This window comes from Coloeus monedula (assembly GCF_965178545.1).
Source record: "Coloeus monedula genome assembly, chromosome: 5".
Taxonomy (NCBI): Eukaryota; Metazoa; Chordata; class Aves; order Passeriformes; family Corvidae; genus Coloeus; species Coloeus monedula.
In genome coordinates, this window is record NC_138785.1 from 18,717,613 (window position 1) to 18,735,575 (window position 17,963).

The following is a 17,963-nucleotide window of genomic DNA, read 5'->3' on the forward strand; positions in this document are numbered from 1 at the left end:
GACAGCTATTTTGACTGAATTTTTATTCAGAAAAAAAATAGGGTAAAGTCCCTTTGGGTTTGAATGCAAAAGGTGAAAAACCTGAACATTAGGAAACCAAAAAAGGGACAAAGGATCCAGATGATGATGAAGGAAACTGAATGGAGGTAGGAAGTGCATGTCAGGTTGATAAAGAAAGAGCTTTCCTTTCTTCCATATTTTACTTCATTCTGACATTTATTTGACTTTTAGAATGGAAGATCTGAGCCATATCTTCTTTATGATATTACTGGTATGAAATAAAAATTCAGCTCAACTCAAAAGAAAACGAGTCAAACTGCAATGGGAATGTTATTTCTGTTTAAGTCTCCTGTAGGTTACCTCCATTTACGGAAGAAACTTCAAGCACCTAAGTAGATTGTACATTGTGATTGCGAGCAAATTGCAAAGGGCCTGAGCAATCTGTGTGGAGAGTACATGGTAAAAAAGTGTCTTTGGACATAGACAGTGGAAGCAAACTTGCCCTCAAGAGAAAAGCCATCCTGCTGATCAGTTTCCTCTAGACATAGAAGCCTCATTTGGGAATCATATTTATGTCCAGATTGGTTTGTTTGTTTTCTCGGAAATGGTTCATCTGTTCCTTACCGGTTTACAGGTAGTGTAACGCAACAGATTTTTTCAGCCCACACTGCTTCCCTGGGTGAAGAGAGACTTTGTAATTTTTATGGTTGCTTGTGTCTTCCTCTTTGATGTCTATGTAAGGTTGTTCAGGTTTCAAAAGCAAATTATATTTGCGATGCTTTCTGTTTTCCATGGGAGTTGCCACCTGCTAATGAATCTTGCCTAAGGACTCATAATCAGTCAGAACTTGGTTTAACCATGACACTTCAAGGTGTGCAGTTTCCAAGAGACCAGAAAAAGATCTGTGGACTGTCCCATACATATGTATGTGTGTATATATATACACACACATAATTTTATTATTATTTTATTAGTATCTAGCAATCTCCATTGAGTGAACTTGTGTTTAGGGAGGCTTGCTGAAATGGAAACTCACATATATAACTGGTTCCTGGTGGAGCAACCTGCTCATGCTGGATACTGGTCTTGAATGCCTAGTGAGAACAGTCCAAGAAGCACAACAAACTCTTCACTTCACCATTAGGTTTCCAGAGCTGTAAAAGTTCTCTGAGATCACTGAAGTTTATGTGATTGCCAGTGTAGTGCACAAGATAAACACACACTGCTTGGCTGTTTGATGTGTTTAGTGCGAAGATGTGAACAGATGAGTGGGCCTTGGACCCAGATCTGAACAGGGCTTTTAAAGGAATTGAGCAATGAAGAATTGTAATTGGCGCCTGTCATTTGTGTTATTTTGCCTGGGTTGCTAACAAGATGAAAGGCAGCCATAGTGCAGAGTGGCAACAGCCGTCTTTGAGCATAATATCTTGGAGGTAATACCAGCTCTTTCTTCCAGAAGACATTTCTATTATCTAGGCCACCAAATGATGTGAAAATCGTTTTAGACACTTTTCTCCTGGACAGAAGTTGCAAGCAGTATTTAAAACTAAAAATACAGATGTATCTGTTTGTAATAAATACTCTTTTCTGTCTCAAGCTGTAACGTTTTATTAATTATTGAGAAATAGTTTTATTCAGCCATTTTCATGCAAGGAGCACCAATAAGTGGATCAAGTCTTTGCGAACTGTATAACATTGAAAATTGGATCAGGTTTTTATTTTTCTGGGTTATGAGAAACACCAGCATTCAAATTGAGAAGAAAACCTCAGACACATTGAAGGCTGGAGATTTTAAAGGGCTTCACACTAGTTTATTGTGGAAGAGGAAATTTCATCAAAGTGGGATTTGGCGTATTCTTTATTGACAAGTCAGCAAAAGAAACTCCAGCCAAGAACTACAATGGGAAAATGGAATGGTACATGATTAATGAAGTTTCCTGACTTTGATGAAGCAGAGAGAACTATCTCACAACAGAGGCACTATCTCACACACCACCCCTGACACTACAGCAATACTGCTATACTCCTTGAGCTTCTCAGGACCTGAGGATTGATTTCAAAGCACATCACATCAACACTTAAAACCTGAAATGCAGAAGGCCAGAAGACCAGAGTGCTGGGACTGGATTAAGCCACTTTCCTCTCCTGCCACTGCTTTCTGGGAGGAGAGATGTCCCAAGCTGTCTATATACTATATATGACTGTGGCCTTCCAATGGCTCATGTACTGAAACATCTCTAAGACTGATGCTTTCTTGTAGTGACAGGGTAAGCAACTATAAAATATCTTCACAGTTTCATGGAAAATCTTCTTCTGGCTTTCTTTGGGTGCCTCATCTTGCCCTTAATTTACTGTTGAGGGTGAAGGACACAGCTGTGTCATTGTTTATTCATTTATTTATTTATTTATCATTCTGGCAAGCAGGCTGTGGTTATCTGAATACATTTCCCCCTATGACAGCCACTTTTAATTTATTTGAGTGAGCGATCTCTCCTCTCTGACACTTTTGCTGTTTGAAAAATATGATGCAGTGTGATTGAGGAGGCAATGTAATTAACCATGGTACAGCCAGGATCACCAGATTCTTTTAGCTTTACACAAATGCAACAACTCTTCCATTTTCAGACCTATGCATTTCTCTACTCAAGTGCTAAGTGCAATGCTTTGCCTTGTTTTTTTTTTTTTTTTACAAAGCTCACGATTGCTAAATACTGGAATGCCACAAAAAGATTTTTTTTCTTTATATTTTTGTAGTACATCTGTCTATTTTGTGTTACAGGACAGGAAAAAAAAAAAAGAATTTATAGTCATTCTATTCCAGAAAGTTTGATCAATAAAGTTTGAAAGAAAAGACATGTTACGATAGTCAGTGTTTCACAGCTGGCAGAGTAAAATAGACAGAAGTCCTGTGCCATCTACACAAGTTTATAGGTGGATAAACTGGGAGGAAGCAAGTCAGACCAAAGGTTTCTCAGTGAAGGTCACCCAGGAATAAGGGAGTAATCACCTTTACACTTGTAACCTCCTGACTGGATGTCTCATACTTCAGGCTACAATGCTGATCTTGTCCTGACAGAAAGATTCCTATGGCTATTGCTCAGAAACTTGCCTCTGCCACGGGGATGAACAAGTGCACTTTGTGATGAATGCATAATAAAAGCAAGAACTTATTAGGACAAAAACATTTCAGGGTCTGATTAATCTAGGCAAAGACTGAAGTAAGGGGAGGATGTTGAAGGGGACTAATACATTTCAGTGAATATGCAAGACAATATTGCTGAAGTTGATGAAGACAGCATTATATTTAAAGAGATCAGGATTCAGAACAACTTTTGTGACTTATTATGCAGAGAAAATTATTACTGCCCATTAAAAAATTACGTTTCACACAAAATGGAAAATCTGATTAGTGTACCTAAGAGTGGCTAGCTTCTAAAATTATAAAATTAATGGATATATGAAATATTTAATTTCATACAGAAATATCTGTTAATAGAAGTTAATCACCGCACACAATAAGTCATTTATTGCACATAGAGAATCAAATGTTAAATATGAGATGAAGTAAAAATGTGAGCATTTTCATTGCTTATGTGTAAGTTATTTGGTTATCTGTTGAAGATTTTTGTTACTGTATAAACAACATAGATCAGACTCAGTGATAAGATAAACTCTCTATATATTTTCAGTGTCTCTTAAACGGTAATAAAAGAAGTTCTTGTTCATGGAGAGGGTCACCTGTAAGTGCAATTGATCTCAGATATCACTGGGAGTGCAAGAAGTTAATGAAATAAAATTTATGCTTGAGAGTTTACAGAACTGTAACCTGTGCTTCCATCATAATGAATTTTCACGCTATTGAACCATGAGAATAAGTACAACATCTGCAGCATTTGCAACTGTCCTAGATAAACAGCACTCTCATATGTTGATTTTTGTTGCATTGATCTTCTGATCTGGCAAACACATATTTGATATGCCATGATTTAAGCTGAGCTTATCTTTCAACCAGCTCCTGTCACTTGCACTGGATTTTCAGGTTTTGTTATTGTGCATCACCTCATCTCCCAGTCTTCCTCTACTATGTGAAAACTTCCTGTGTCCATGCAGGGAGGCCTTTACTGTCCTAATCTTGTCAAGCTGCAGCTTCTGCTGACAGTTGTTTTCTCCTCCTGGTTTGAGCTTCTGGTGCACCTGCTTGGCAGCAGAGCCTGGCAAATTAAAAAAGCCCTCGACTGAGAATAATCATTACTTAACAACAATCAAAGCATCAGTGTGTTATCAGTATTCTTCTCATAGCAAGGGCAAAACACAGCACTGTACTGACTACCAGGGAAAATAGTAAGAAAACCAGCTCCATTCCAGCTGAATAGGTATCTAGGTGAAAGTTCCCAGCTTGCAGCCTGGGGCTTCAGCAAATCCAGCTAGTTGTGCTAATCAATTAAAGTAAAGCAAACAGCATATTAAATCACATGGTATTATAACTCTGTGCAACTCATTCTATTTAAAATATACTTATTTAAGCTGAACAACTGATATCTCTCAACAAAGTAGATGGAAATGTGTAAGAATAAGGTAGTATGCATTTACATAGTTTAAGCCAGGTAGTGCCAGTTAATGTGTCCTATGAAATGTTGAGAGGCATTGGTAGGAACAGCATGTCCAGCTGTATTTAATTAGCCATGTTACTTGGAATTCATCTCTGCTAGTGTCATTCTTTTGCTGTGTTTAACAAAACAACTGGAGGTGAAAACAGACACAGTGGTCTAACAAAAACAGAATTGATGCCTGAAGCTACTCCTCATGCAAGGAAATAGCTCGTTTTCAGGAGAAACAGGATTACAAAATGTCTGACTGCTCGGGGGGAAATGGATTTACTGGGAGGGTCCATCCTCTTCTGAAGTAGACAATAGAGTAAGTCTTCGAATGCTGTAGTCATTAATAATGTAAGTGATAAAAAAGGGTGATTGGGGTGGGTGGCAAAAGTTGGTAACTTAAAAGCTATTCTTAAGCTTGAGGGTAAAAACTGCTTAAATTGTAGAGAGTACATTTCCACTGCTCTGCTGCCCAAAGCCTTGGAAGTCAACTGTTATAAATGAAATCCAGAAAAAGAAACAGCTTCTGGGTGTCTTTTACTTAAGAAAGCTAAAAAACCACTGCCGATTTGGATAGTATTTGAATAATTTTCCAGGTTCATCATTAGCCTCTGTAATCTAGACTAGATAAATTATTTGGCTGGTGGTAATCATATCCTGAAACTTACCTAATTAAAATCTATCTGAAAATGTCATGACATACCTCCAGTCACTGTCTTCAGAGGACAGGCTTTGGCTGTACTTACAAGCTGGAACTTGAGCTTTTGCATGAAGTCCTTGTTTGAGTGAGACACACACCAAATATCACAGGATGATAATAACCGCTGTTAAAATGATGCTGTAGAATTGAAAGCCAGCAGCAAAAACACCCTGAGAAGCACCAGAAAGTTACTTGCAAGTTCTAGACATAAAGCAAATGAGACCAAATTCTTATTTTTCTGAGATTCGGTTGTGTTCTGTGGTAATGCCATGTTCAAAGGTAACTTGAACAAGTCTCATCATTTAAGCAAACTTTTTGACATGACCACAATATAAATCACAACTGTGAGGTTTTTCTCCTGAGAATGGTTAATTATTGTCTTGATATATAACTTAAGAGTGTTACATCCTACAAACAAGCTGTCATGGCTTTTGTCATGACAGTTGTTCTGTGTCCACGGTCTGCTTTTTTGAGGCTAAGAAACTGAGAATACTTTAAAGGCATACTTTCCCATAGGAAGTGGTATGCAGTTTTTCTCATACCCTCTTAAAGCAATCATTGCTTGAAATGGATGGTCATACTGAAAGTCCTATAAATATTGCTTTCCAAATTTCTTGCCTCCTCAGAGAACCACTGAGCTTCAAACCATAGACAAGTTCTGAGTTTTCAAGTAGTTTTCAAGGAAAAGTTTTCCCACTGTCTCTGACTACAGTTTATGAATTGCTATTCTGAATCCTTAATGCAGAGAAGGGAGAACATGTATTTATTGTTGCCTTCTGGTGGGGATGGGGAGATTTGGGGGTTCACCTTGGGATAATAACAAATTTGGGTGCCAGGTAACAAGAAAATCTGGTGGGAGGTGCACTTGTGGGACTGGAGCCAGCCAGAGCTGATATATTTTGCTTGAAGGTGATTAGGGACTTGTTAACTCACAGATACTGTGGTGTTCATTGAGGCTGGCAGCTAATGTTACATGTATTTAAAGATACTCCATTGTTTTTCTGGGAATGGCCAGGTACTGTGTGGCAGAGAATTTTAGACAGACTCCTTTGAAGCATTTAAACAATGTATGTTCTAATTGCAGTAAATGTCCATTCTAAATATCCTGCAGTACTCTTTCATTTCTTTCAAGAGGTAAATCTTTACAGACAGTGGAGGTGTAAGACCTGTTTTCCCACACTAATAAAATGGAAATGAAACTTGTTACCCTTCTACAGAAGTATCATGGTTTCCTGCAAGAAATGCTATCAAAAGTTTCAATTAAATGTCACATTACTACAAATGGTGGAAAGGTATATTGAGGCAATCAAGTAATTTATGCTGTGCTATTGGAAAAAAATAGCCTACAATACAATGCAAACTTCTGATTAGGCTATGTAAATTTAATGTCAGTGGTGATTTTATAGCATAATACCTAAGGTTCTAAGGTATGTGTTACAATGAAACTTAAGGGGTTTATTATAAATAAGGTGAGGAAGAGGGTTTGATTAAACCTGGAGTGACGTGAGATAGGAAATGGCTTTCCCATCTGGAGTGAATGTCTGCAGGAGGGAACCAGCAACTGCCAAAACACTGTGAAAGATCTCTCCCTGGAGTGCCAGAAGCTCAGGGATTAGCACGGTTACCCACTTGCCTTGTAGGAAACTTGCTTTCAAACCATGTTTTGACAGGCTTGTCAGGTGGAAAAAGACCAGAGATGGCAGAAGCTAGTTTTCAAGCCTCAGTTTTTCCTTTTCTTCCTCTACTTTTTTTGTTTTGTTTTTTTGTTTTTTTTTTTTTATTTTTTTAAAGGGTGAAACCCCAAGCGGCCTTATGTCTTCTTTTCCTCCTTTTAAATCCATTCATAGCCCTGTCCTGCTTTGCCTGTTTAAATGAACTAATAGCTTAAGGGAGGGGATTCATTTTAAACTACATTTACTAAAGAACTCACATTAGCAACTGGGGTATAAACCTTCAGACATGAGGTTGAGTGAATCAGGAACCACTGACAGGGTCAATGAGTGAGGATATGGCCATGCTGATCTTCGTGATGATATAATGCAACCATGACCACTGTGCAGAGAGGATAATTGATGTCTGGCCTTAAAATCTGAGGGATTTTAATAACTTTGATAATAAAGTTGATCTTGTAGGATTAAGTAATTGAGAAAAGAATGATAGAGCTTCTGCTATCGAAGGACTCAACATAGATCTGCCTGCTTAATTGCTTTAGGAAGTGTGCAGACATACAAAACTAGAAATCCATGTGGTTTAAGGTTGTTCAATTCACTAGACACTGGTTTGGGACTTAGAATTTGAATCTCAGAGACACCGAGAGGACTCAAAAGTATTTGTAAATGCTGCAAGGAGCCCCAGTGCAGTAAGTGTCACTGGGATGACGCAAGCTTCTGAAAAGAGGCTGTTTTATAAGAGATACCATTTCTGACATGTAAAAATAACTGCCAAAGGCACTGAGGCAGAAACAAGGGTTCTGACTGCTTATACTGTCCACGGAAATGCAAACCCACTGACCTTCTGGAGGTGGATTTCATCCTTTTCTTTGCCCTCAGGTTTGTCTACTTTCATCTGGGATGACTTTCAAAACAGGACAGCTAAAAGGACTGTATTGGAACAGATACAGTCCCAACAGTATTGGAAAGGTTTATACTTGCTCAGTGGTTTGTATTACAGGGATAAAGCTATGCATACCATTATGGTTTCATGTCAGCTAAAAGTCCTGTGATCTAATCTGTTCTTTTCTCTGAATCTGGAAATTATGATCTTTGTCATGTCTTGTTAGAGAGCATGAAATTATATTTGCAGATACTTATGCACAGTATAACAGCACTCTGTTAGTAAAATGTAATGGAATACAGATTCCCTCTCACACCCTCCCTTCACTGTGAAATGGACTCAGCAAAGATTCAAGAGCATAAAGAATCTCAAGCCATTTAGCTTTCAGTTGTCTGCTTATGAAACTTGGAAAACAAGAGTCATATGTGATTTTATTAACTCCCTGTAGATACCATCTACTAGAGGCATTTCCTATATTCATGCCTAATCAAATCCAACATGTAAAGTAAAGCTCAGTGAGGGATGATTAAATTCACCTTTCTTGCAACCAGCTACCCTGCAGTGTCTAGCACATCCCAAATGTGAGAATGTCAGTGACCACAAAAGAGAAGTACTGTGTAAATGCCATGAAGCTGAGCTGGGAGAGGTTTAGGTTGCATATCAGGAAAAAGGTTTTCCAACTAAAGAGCTAAAAGACAGCATTGCATGTTAATGGGTTTAGACCACATTTTTTTGTGGCTACAGTGAAAGTGAAGAGAAATCCACATTTTATTTGGCTTTTATTATTTGGGCCTGTTTGCAGTTATTTGCAAGCTCTTCCTTTCTTGCAATCACATATCAGAGCATGAGTGCAGTGGCATTCACTTGCTTCCACTTTCCTGATTCAGGACTTCCTTCACTGCAGGCTTTGAAGGCATGCTGGAAACCCAGGCTGTGTGTACTGACACACTTACATTGCAGATAAATAGGACCATGCATTTTTAGATGTACATAGTAACCACAATGACCACGTGCCTGAGTTTGTCCCAGAGTTTGCATGTGAGATTCAACTAAAATTCAGAGATGGCTTTTGCTCTCTCTCCCTTCCTACTTCAAAGAGACGTGTCTCCACAAAAATGAACAATCCCTTGAATCAGCTTTTTGAATTCTCAAATATGTTACACTTCTGAAGAAGAAGGAAGGACATTGAAAAAGATCACAGCAAAATAATACAATCTATCACAGAATCATCAACCTTATCAGAAACTTGAAAATCTTGCTCTGATAGTTAAACATTTACTCCAAAATTAACAACTAATGCTTCAAGATTGAATGCCTCAACATTCAGTCTGTGTCTGAATTGTTCAGCAATTCATTGTTTAATATTTAGGTCCCCTGCTTTGTAGTTTGCTGTTTTGCTTTTCTCCAAGAGGAAGATCTAAAGCATCCTCCTTTTTCAAAGGTAAAAATCTTCATACAATACACTGAAGGAATGGAAACTGAAATCCTTTGCTCAGTTGTTAAATGCATAGAATTAATAAAAGATTAAGTATTTGCTCGCCTCATCCTCACATAATTACTGCCTATATTGTTTCTCTTGTGACAGCTCCTTAGAGGATTAAAATTTGTTTGTATTAGAAATTGTGGCATTAGCTATCAATTATGTCAGGTGGCAGGGGCTCGGCTTGGAGTTCAGGCTTTGGGTGGAGTTGCATTATTCGTGTCTGAGTTCCTTTCTGACTGTCACATGGCAAAAGTGTCGTATTAAACACTGAAAGCAATATGGGCATTAGAGCTTCTCCTGAGGCTGGGTTGTCATGGTCATGTCCCCCCCCCCCAGTCTCTTGCAGACCAAGGTGCATTTTTTTCTTACAAATGACATGTGATGATCTGTGCAAGAAATGAGTTTGCTTTAGGACTGTCTCAACTCCATGCTCCCCAAATAACCTTGAAAAGCAACCTGTGTCTGTCTCATTTATGTTGGTGTATATCAAGGGATGTGATATTAAAACAGCTGAAATCAGAATCTGGCCCTTGGCATGGGGAAAAATGTTATGGCTTTCTCACGTGTTTTGCAAGTTGTTACAGAGACTGTCCTTCAGAGCATAACCTGACCTTTTTCCTTGAGAAATGTTTATGCAGCATATGACTTATATACAAAATTATAGCTACAGCGAAATTGTGCACAGAGATATTAATTTGGTGGAATGTCTAGCAGACAACAATAAATCTAGCTGACATTATGAGACCCTGATAATAGTCCTTGTTGATGGGTTGCAACAAAAAGGTTTACAGGCTTCTTCATTAATAGAAAGTCAGTTAACAAATAAAGCTAAGTAAACTTGATACTCGATTTTGTTTGGCTCAGGTAGTTTGTGCTGTGGGCTGCCACTGTTTCTATTCATTAAAAATGGAAAGAAAACAGGATTCAAAGCCCATTTTACAAGCCAGTGCTTATTGCTGTGGGAGTATCCATATATCTGAGAGCAAAACAACTTTCTCTGAAAGGGGCTGTTGACTCATTTCTTTCATCAGAATGAGAATAGCAACTGTATACTTCATTTGCACAAGAAGTTTCACATTTTAAGACTCTGCTGAAAACACCTCGTTATACTTCTCTGTAGAATGGCTCTGGATGTTGATTGCATCTGTTGTCTTAAGGAATTAAGTTATTTTCCAAGATGGGGATAAACTTGGTGTACACATTTGATCAGGACCTACCCAATATGGAGAAGTATTTGTGTAATAATTTCCACAACTTGGGACTTTTTATATTTACTTCAGATTTTCATTGCAGTTCTCTGTTTTGCTCAGCCAATGCTCTGAAGATGCTGGGGCATTAGATATGTTACAGGAATTAATTTTTTCTTTTTTTTCCTTTTTATCTTTTCTCCAGTCCTTCCCCCCTTCACCCCACCTTTATATCAATGCCTGTGCAATGATTTCAGTTAGTGCATATCCCACAGAGAGGCAACTGCTGCTTTCATCAAGCAAAACTCCACAGTACTTCGGTTTGTGAATGCCATCATTTGATATCAGAACTTAACTCTTTCTGTTAGGGAGCTGTGAGGAAGCAAACCTTCTTGTGCCTAGGAGTGCAAAAGCGCTAGAATTGCCAGAGCAAATGGATGTGGAGTCTGCATCCTTGGATGAAGTCCAAAGCCATCTGGACACAGCCCTGAGCAAGTGGCTTTTATATGGTCCTCCTTGAGCAGGGGGGTTGGGCCAGAGGACATCCAGAGGTCTGTTCCAACCTTAACCGCTTCGAGATTTTGTGATAACCTGCCTTTGGGTCAGTGTGGAGAAGGTTTGGGGGTCACTGTTAGAATTAAAGTCAGGAGAGACAGGAATAAAATGTTAGATGTGTTTATAAAAATATATATATTCACATACACAGGCTCAGCTAAATCTATTTACACTTCTTTTCTTTTGTTATTCATAGCATCTTAGAATCAACAATATCCCACATTGAGATAAATGAGTAAAATAGTTTAGCAGGATATCTTAGCATGCTCCTGTGTCTAAATATCTGAATGGTTATTTTGTAAGTGCTCTCAGTGGTTTTAGATGCCCAAGTGCACCTTTGGGAGTCTGACGCCTGAAGGGTTTTGGATTTACTTTTGAAGGTGTAGGTTCTAGAATTTGTGAAATGTTGCTTCTTCAAATACATGTCCTTCTTTTAACTGACAAGAAGTTTTTACCTAGTCATTACTACAAAGAAAGCTAAAAGCATTACAGGAAAAAAATCCCCAATATTCTTTTCTGTTCTTTGTGGACTGCTAAGATAATAAGGGGCCATGCTCTCATTTCAGAATCTCTTTTGTTGTTGGCAACACTTTGTACACCACTGGCTGGAAAATGAATGCTGCAGGAGTCAAAATAGATGATGTCACTGAAAAATGTTTGGTGGTTTGAAGTTTTGTTACATTTGGTTTTATTCCTCCAGAAAGGAAATGGACAGGTGATCACAAAAGCAGTTGTTTGATCTGCCATTTGAATTTGTGGGGAATAAAAGTTCTTCACCAGTTGTGTTAGCTTTTACTGTTCTGTCTAGAAGAACACATTTAAAAATATTCACTGCTGTGGGGGAAGAAACATACCTAGTTGGTCCTCATTGCAGTTTTTCACATTTCTGTGCAACTAAGACAAAGTAATCACAGTAAATGACAGATTGCAGTGTTACTTTGATATCTTTGAGTCTTCTTTGGGAACAGTCACAGAGTCAAATGCCAAGCCTAGCCTTGATTGACACAATATGCTGAGTGGCAATGTCATAGAGCCTCACTGCATTTGTCGGATTTGCTGTGACGGAAGTGAAGATACCTGAGACTAAAAATAACAACAACTGCTGTAGCCTCCAGCCTTCTCAGTTCACTTCAGTGAGACACAGAATGTGAAGTTCTTAGTTGCAGAAGGTCAGACCAAGTCCCCCCCTGTTACTCTCTTAGTTACCATGATAACATGGCATGGCATGCTGCCACAACACGAAGTGAGATGCCTGCCTTTTGCTGTCATAAGCCTGTCATAAAAGCCTGATGAAGAGAATTTTCTGTATCTATCCCTCTCGATCTTTTATTCTTTGGAAACATTGCCTCCTTCAGCAAAGCAATGGATTTTAGATGAAAACATCAGATAGGACTGTGAGTGTATGATAATATATGTTATATATGTGTGTATGAATGTATGAGTACATACATGTGAATTTATGTACTGTCTTTTAAAGTAGCTTGATGTTTCCTGGTCTGCATTTTTCTCTGGTCTGTCAGTGCTACAGACTACAGTGTGCTAAAGGCTGTCGAGTGATGCGTATGTAAAGATGATCAAGCTCCTCTTTATCCTTTTTTACTTCTTAGCATGAATTCCTCAGATAAGCTCTGAAATTAAAGGATATCTCTTGTCAAAGGATTATTCTGTACCTAGTTGAGGCCCAGACAGCTCTGTTAACAAGTTAAGGGAAGTGTTATGAAAATAAGTCCAGGAAAAGAAAGCTTCACTAAATTGGTGTGGTTGGTTGAGGTTTTAAAGAGATGGAGCTACTGGAAATTACTTAGGCACTGCTAGTGATAGGTGTAGGGGCACAGCATCTGTTCCATCCTCCCAATCCCTTCAGGCACACTCCCTCTGGGCCTTGTGGCTGCTGAGTTTTGTAATGCTCAAACCTATCAAGGTGATCTGCTGCTTCTGCCCTTTGAGGAAGCTGAATATTTAACTCAACATTTTGACAGACCCTGACTACCAGCCCTGCGTCAGTGCAGGACACCTTTTTAATCAATCTGTTTTTCTCAGTGAGAAGCATTCCCTATTAAGTTTACAGAAAGACAGATTTATTACCAAAGTTAATGTCATAATTTCTGTGGAGTAAAAGCACTATGGCTAATGCTATGATGAGGTATCACTAATAGCATTACTAATTATAACTGCTGCAAGTTTATAAATAGCTAAAGAATATCATTAAGTATGTGAATCACGAAGAGCTAGCTTAATTGCGTTGTCTTGTTATCAGACAAAGACAGTTCTTTGACTAATACTTAAAACTCTTTATCCATGATAAAATCAGGATTTCATTATTTAACTCAAATATTTCTGTACTCATGCAGTATAGATACTGCGGTTCCTTCCTCTGCTCTACAAATGTGGGCCTTCTTTTTATAGGTTAATGTACAGATTAGCATCTGGTTTACACAGACTCTCTGAAATCTTTCATGCCTCAACTCCCAGCAGTATCCTTTGCCTAATTTTGTTTCATTCACACGAGAGACTGTGAATGTGGCTTGCAAACACCCTTCAAATGTGTCTCTTGATCTCAGTAGGATTTCAAAAAGAGGCATAGATGCAAATGTGATACCAAGATTGTAATTTGCCTGACTACTGTTGGAGGTTACTTTAAAATTTGCCCAGGGGCTTTGGGATTTATTCAGTGTATATCCTGCATTGTTCATAAGCTCCTCAGAGCCAGAAAGGAAGTAGATTGCATGATCATTTACACTGTGAGTATAAAAGGAAATTTAAGATCTTTTCTGTGTACAGCAGGAGCTAGTTGGTGATAAGCAGAGTCCAATAAAGAGTTTGGTTTAAGGCTGTATGTTAAAATCTGAATTTTTTATGAATTTTGTTCCTTTTTTTCCCTTTTTCTCCTTCCTTTTTTTTCTTTTTAAATCTTTATTATCTTTAAATACACTTTCCAATGGGTTGTAATCTTTGAATTTCTGCTCTGAGATTAGGATATGTCCTTATTATGATTATTCTTCATTAAAAAAAAGAAAAAGATATGTGAAGGACAGGCTGGGGCTGCAGTTACATACTCTGAAGTTGCTGTGCATGCTGTTTCACAGTTACAATGTATTTCTTGAAACATGCTTGTCTCAAAGTTCATGTCAACTGAGGCATAACCACCAAGACTGCAATTATATCCAGTCACAATCCAAAATCTCAGTCAATACATTTCAGAATTATGAAACAAAAGCTGCACTGATGTTTTGGGGCTGCTGTCACAGAGGCTGAGCAGTCCTTTTAGATGGGACCCTTCGTCGAAATGACTTCTATCACCTAACCCTGAGCAAGTCAGTGTGAAGATTCATGGTGATTTAAATAGGAGGCATGGAAGGTCTCTCCTACAAATCAGCTTTACAGCTCCCTATTTATGAACTTCTGACCATGTATTGCCCTTGTGGTAAACAGACTCTTAAAAGAATCTGATGTTGGCAAATAAATTACATAAAGACGGTATCTGACGGAATATTCCAGGCTCTTCTTTAAGCCTGGAAATGCCGCACTTTGTTTACCTGAAAACTTCAGAATGTTTTAAGATCCAGTGTCTTCTCTAGCTAAGTAATGATGCTTATGATTCTGAATATTCATTAGTGGTGACGCCTTCCATGATGTCACTGTCAGGAATTGAAGAGGGGGAAAAAAAGAGGACAACCAGACAAGTTTCCCTTATGGACATTGTATTCCAGACACTGAGAGCTTTGAATAAAATGTGCCCTGTGGTCTGTGAAGAGAGAAAGGCTCCACACAACTAAGTATTATTTGTGTATTTACACAAATGCCTCTATTTTGTATTTTATCATAAAGCATGTAGAAACAGAACACAAATAAAGTTCCAATAAGCTTGTGCTAAATGATGACTTAGCATTTTTTTTCAAAGATTTAGACTTTAAATGCAACTATTGTTTCAAATAAATGAGAATGACTATATAATACATAGACAAAGTTCACAGTAGCTTAATTGCTGAACATCTTTCATACATATTGTGCCTGATAAGAAGTGCTCATAGATTTTTTTACTTGCTACAATATAGTTGTAATTTTGTAATTTATATATTTAAGTTTTGATAATTTTTTTTAAAAAAGCAACTATAACTAGTATATTTTAAAGAATTCTTATGGAAAAAGAGAAGATATCAGAGGCAAGCCCGTTGTTTGGTGTCAATATATAATCTGGACAAAGACTTGTCTCTAACTTCAAGATTTTGGTCTGCTTCTTTACAAAGATTTTAATCATGCTGACTTTAGTAGAAGAACTTCCTCTAGCCCCTCTCTTCCCCCAAACCTGATGGTTTTTCATGTAAGCACACCAAAATATGCTCTGAGAAACCTCAAGCCAAATCAAAGCAATACACTTGAGCATGCCACACCCCCAGCCTCTGTGGGAAGCAAAGGATTTCAGGGCTTGGCAGTCATATGAATGTCCAATCCTCGTGCCTATTTTGAGAGAATATTTGTGTTTACCAGACAGCTGTTAAGATTTTGCTACAGATGCTCTTTGAAAGTGAAAAATGGGAGAAGCATATTTTAAAAAGCCCCAAGTATACTATCAAAACATTTACAAGAATTTGAAACTTGAGGGTCCAAATGCTTTGTGTGTATTGTAAAAAGAAGTGTAACTGGCTAACTGTAAGCATTATTTTTTAGATATTGATATAGCAGGGTAAGAAGGCATCATGCTTAAACACATGAAAAGTTAGGTTTTTAATAAAGAAGCTTTGAAAATTAATTTGCACTCTATAACCCTTCAATTTTTCAATTTAAAAAATATCACTACTCTCACACTGCTTGTGATCTGATCCAGAATACAGAGTATAAGCATCAAAGAGTGCTATATCTTCCAAGAGCCTTAGAATCCAAAATTTCCACATCCTACCCCTAAGATCCAAGATGCTGTTATTCTTAAAATTACTAAGTCTGAAACAACTGTATCCTTTCTTCTTTCTCATACGTATTCTCAGTGATGGCAGAGAAGAATTGAAAGGCCTCGAAAGAAATTGAATGTGTGGGTTGCTGCACTCCTTTTCAGGCTGATGAATCTCATTCTTAAGCTGTTCCTGCTGCTAAAGCCGTTGCTCATCTTGTCACCATCTTGACCCCTTTTTGCGTTGCTTGTGTCTTTTCAGAAACCTTAGAACTCTTTACAGAGCTGTAGATTCAGATGCTACACACATTTAATGCTATAATCTGCTCTTTACCCCTTTCCTAATAATTCTGAACTTCTTCTTTGCTTCTTGACTATTGCTGAACACTGAACTTGTATTTTCATGCAGTTAACTGTTTTTACCTTATGACTCCTTCCTAAGTGGTGGCTGTCAGCTCAGAAGCTGCCTTTATACACTTATATCAGGGTTGTTTTTTCTTGTTTCACTTTAAACTGAATGCTATGTGCAATTTCAGTGCCCTGGCACTCAGTGTCATTCCCCCACTCCTTCATTCCTCAATATAGAATTAGATTTGCAGGTTACTGGCTGTACTTACCAGAAATGGATGTTGATTGCAGCGTGCATTCCTTAAATACAAGCGATGTACCTCTAGATGGAGTCGGGAGCTTTTGTCTGTGTCAGACTTGCAAGTGCAGCTGAGTTGTTTTGCTTCTCATAGTTTTAGATATGATGCTCCCTAGGAGCATCTGGACACTGAGTGATCTGAGCAGAGCTTTTTTTGCCTTTCATTTATTCTACTCCTTTTTTTTTGACCTTTCATAGGCATTGAATTTGTGGGGAGAATATGAGTTAAATTTGGAAAAGGCAGGGTAGATGTTCCAACACATCTCAGATTTGGATGTAACTTAAAAAGGATTGGAGCTCTGAATTAGAGCTGCCCTTAGGGGTTTGCCACAAAATCATCCTTTTCCAGCTTTTTCTGTCTTCTCACATTTCTTTTGCTTCTTGTTATCTCAAATTGCAAATTGCAGTAAATGGGCTGAAACTTCCACAGTGGGTGTGTCTGTAGTGCATTTTTTGTCACACCAAAAATTTTCCTTACCAAATTATTTTTTAAGATCAACTTTTAAATTACATTTTTACTTACAAAATACGTAGTTGGAGTCCTGTCAGTAGTGGTGTCCCCCACAGCTCAGTACTGGACTCAACATTAATTTATTCATCAAATATGAATGATGAAGGGGCAGATGCCTCCTCAGCAAGTTCACTGATGACACAAAGCTGGAGTGCTGTGTCCAGTTCTAGGCTCCTCAGGACAAGCAAGACATGGAGCTCCTGCAGTGAGTACTGGAAAGCTGCAAAAATGATTAAGGGGCTGGAGCATCTCTCTTATGAGGAAAGGCTGAGGGAGCTGGGCCTGCTTAGCCTATGAGTGTGTATATAAATGCAGGCAGGGAAAGCGTCAAGAAGATGCAGCCAGGCCCTTCTCAGTGGTCCTGAGCAATAAAGTGAGAGGCAATGGGCAGAAACTGATGCACAGGAAGTTCCACCTGAACACGAGGAAGAACTTCTTCACTGTGCAGGTGACCAAGCACGGAAACAGACCGACCAGAGAGCTCATGGAGTCTCCTCTGGAAATATTCAAAAGCTGTCTTGACACAATCCCTAGTAACCTGCTCTAGGTTACCCTACTGGAGCAGCAAGTTTGACCAGATGACATCCAGCAGTCCCATCCAACCTTACCCATTCTGTAATCCTGTGATCTTTTTCCTTCTTATTTTTTAAATATATAAAACCAAACTTATGTTATTTTGTATATTATCATTGATTTGATACCCTGTATACTTATGCATCTATATACATCTCTGAAACTTTAAAACTGTGTTTCCCTCCTTTCTGTTACTACTTTCCATCTTTTAAGATGTCCAGCCAAGCTTTGAGACTGCTTCACATGTTTTGCAGCTGGGGAGCCTCCAAGCAGTG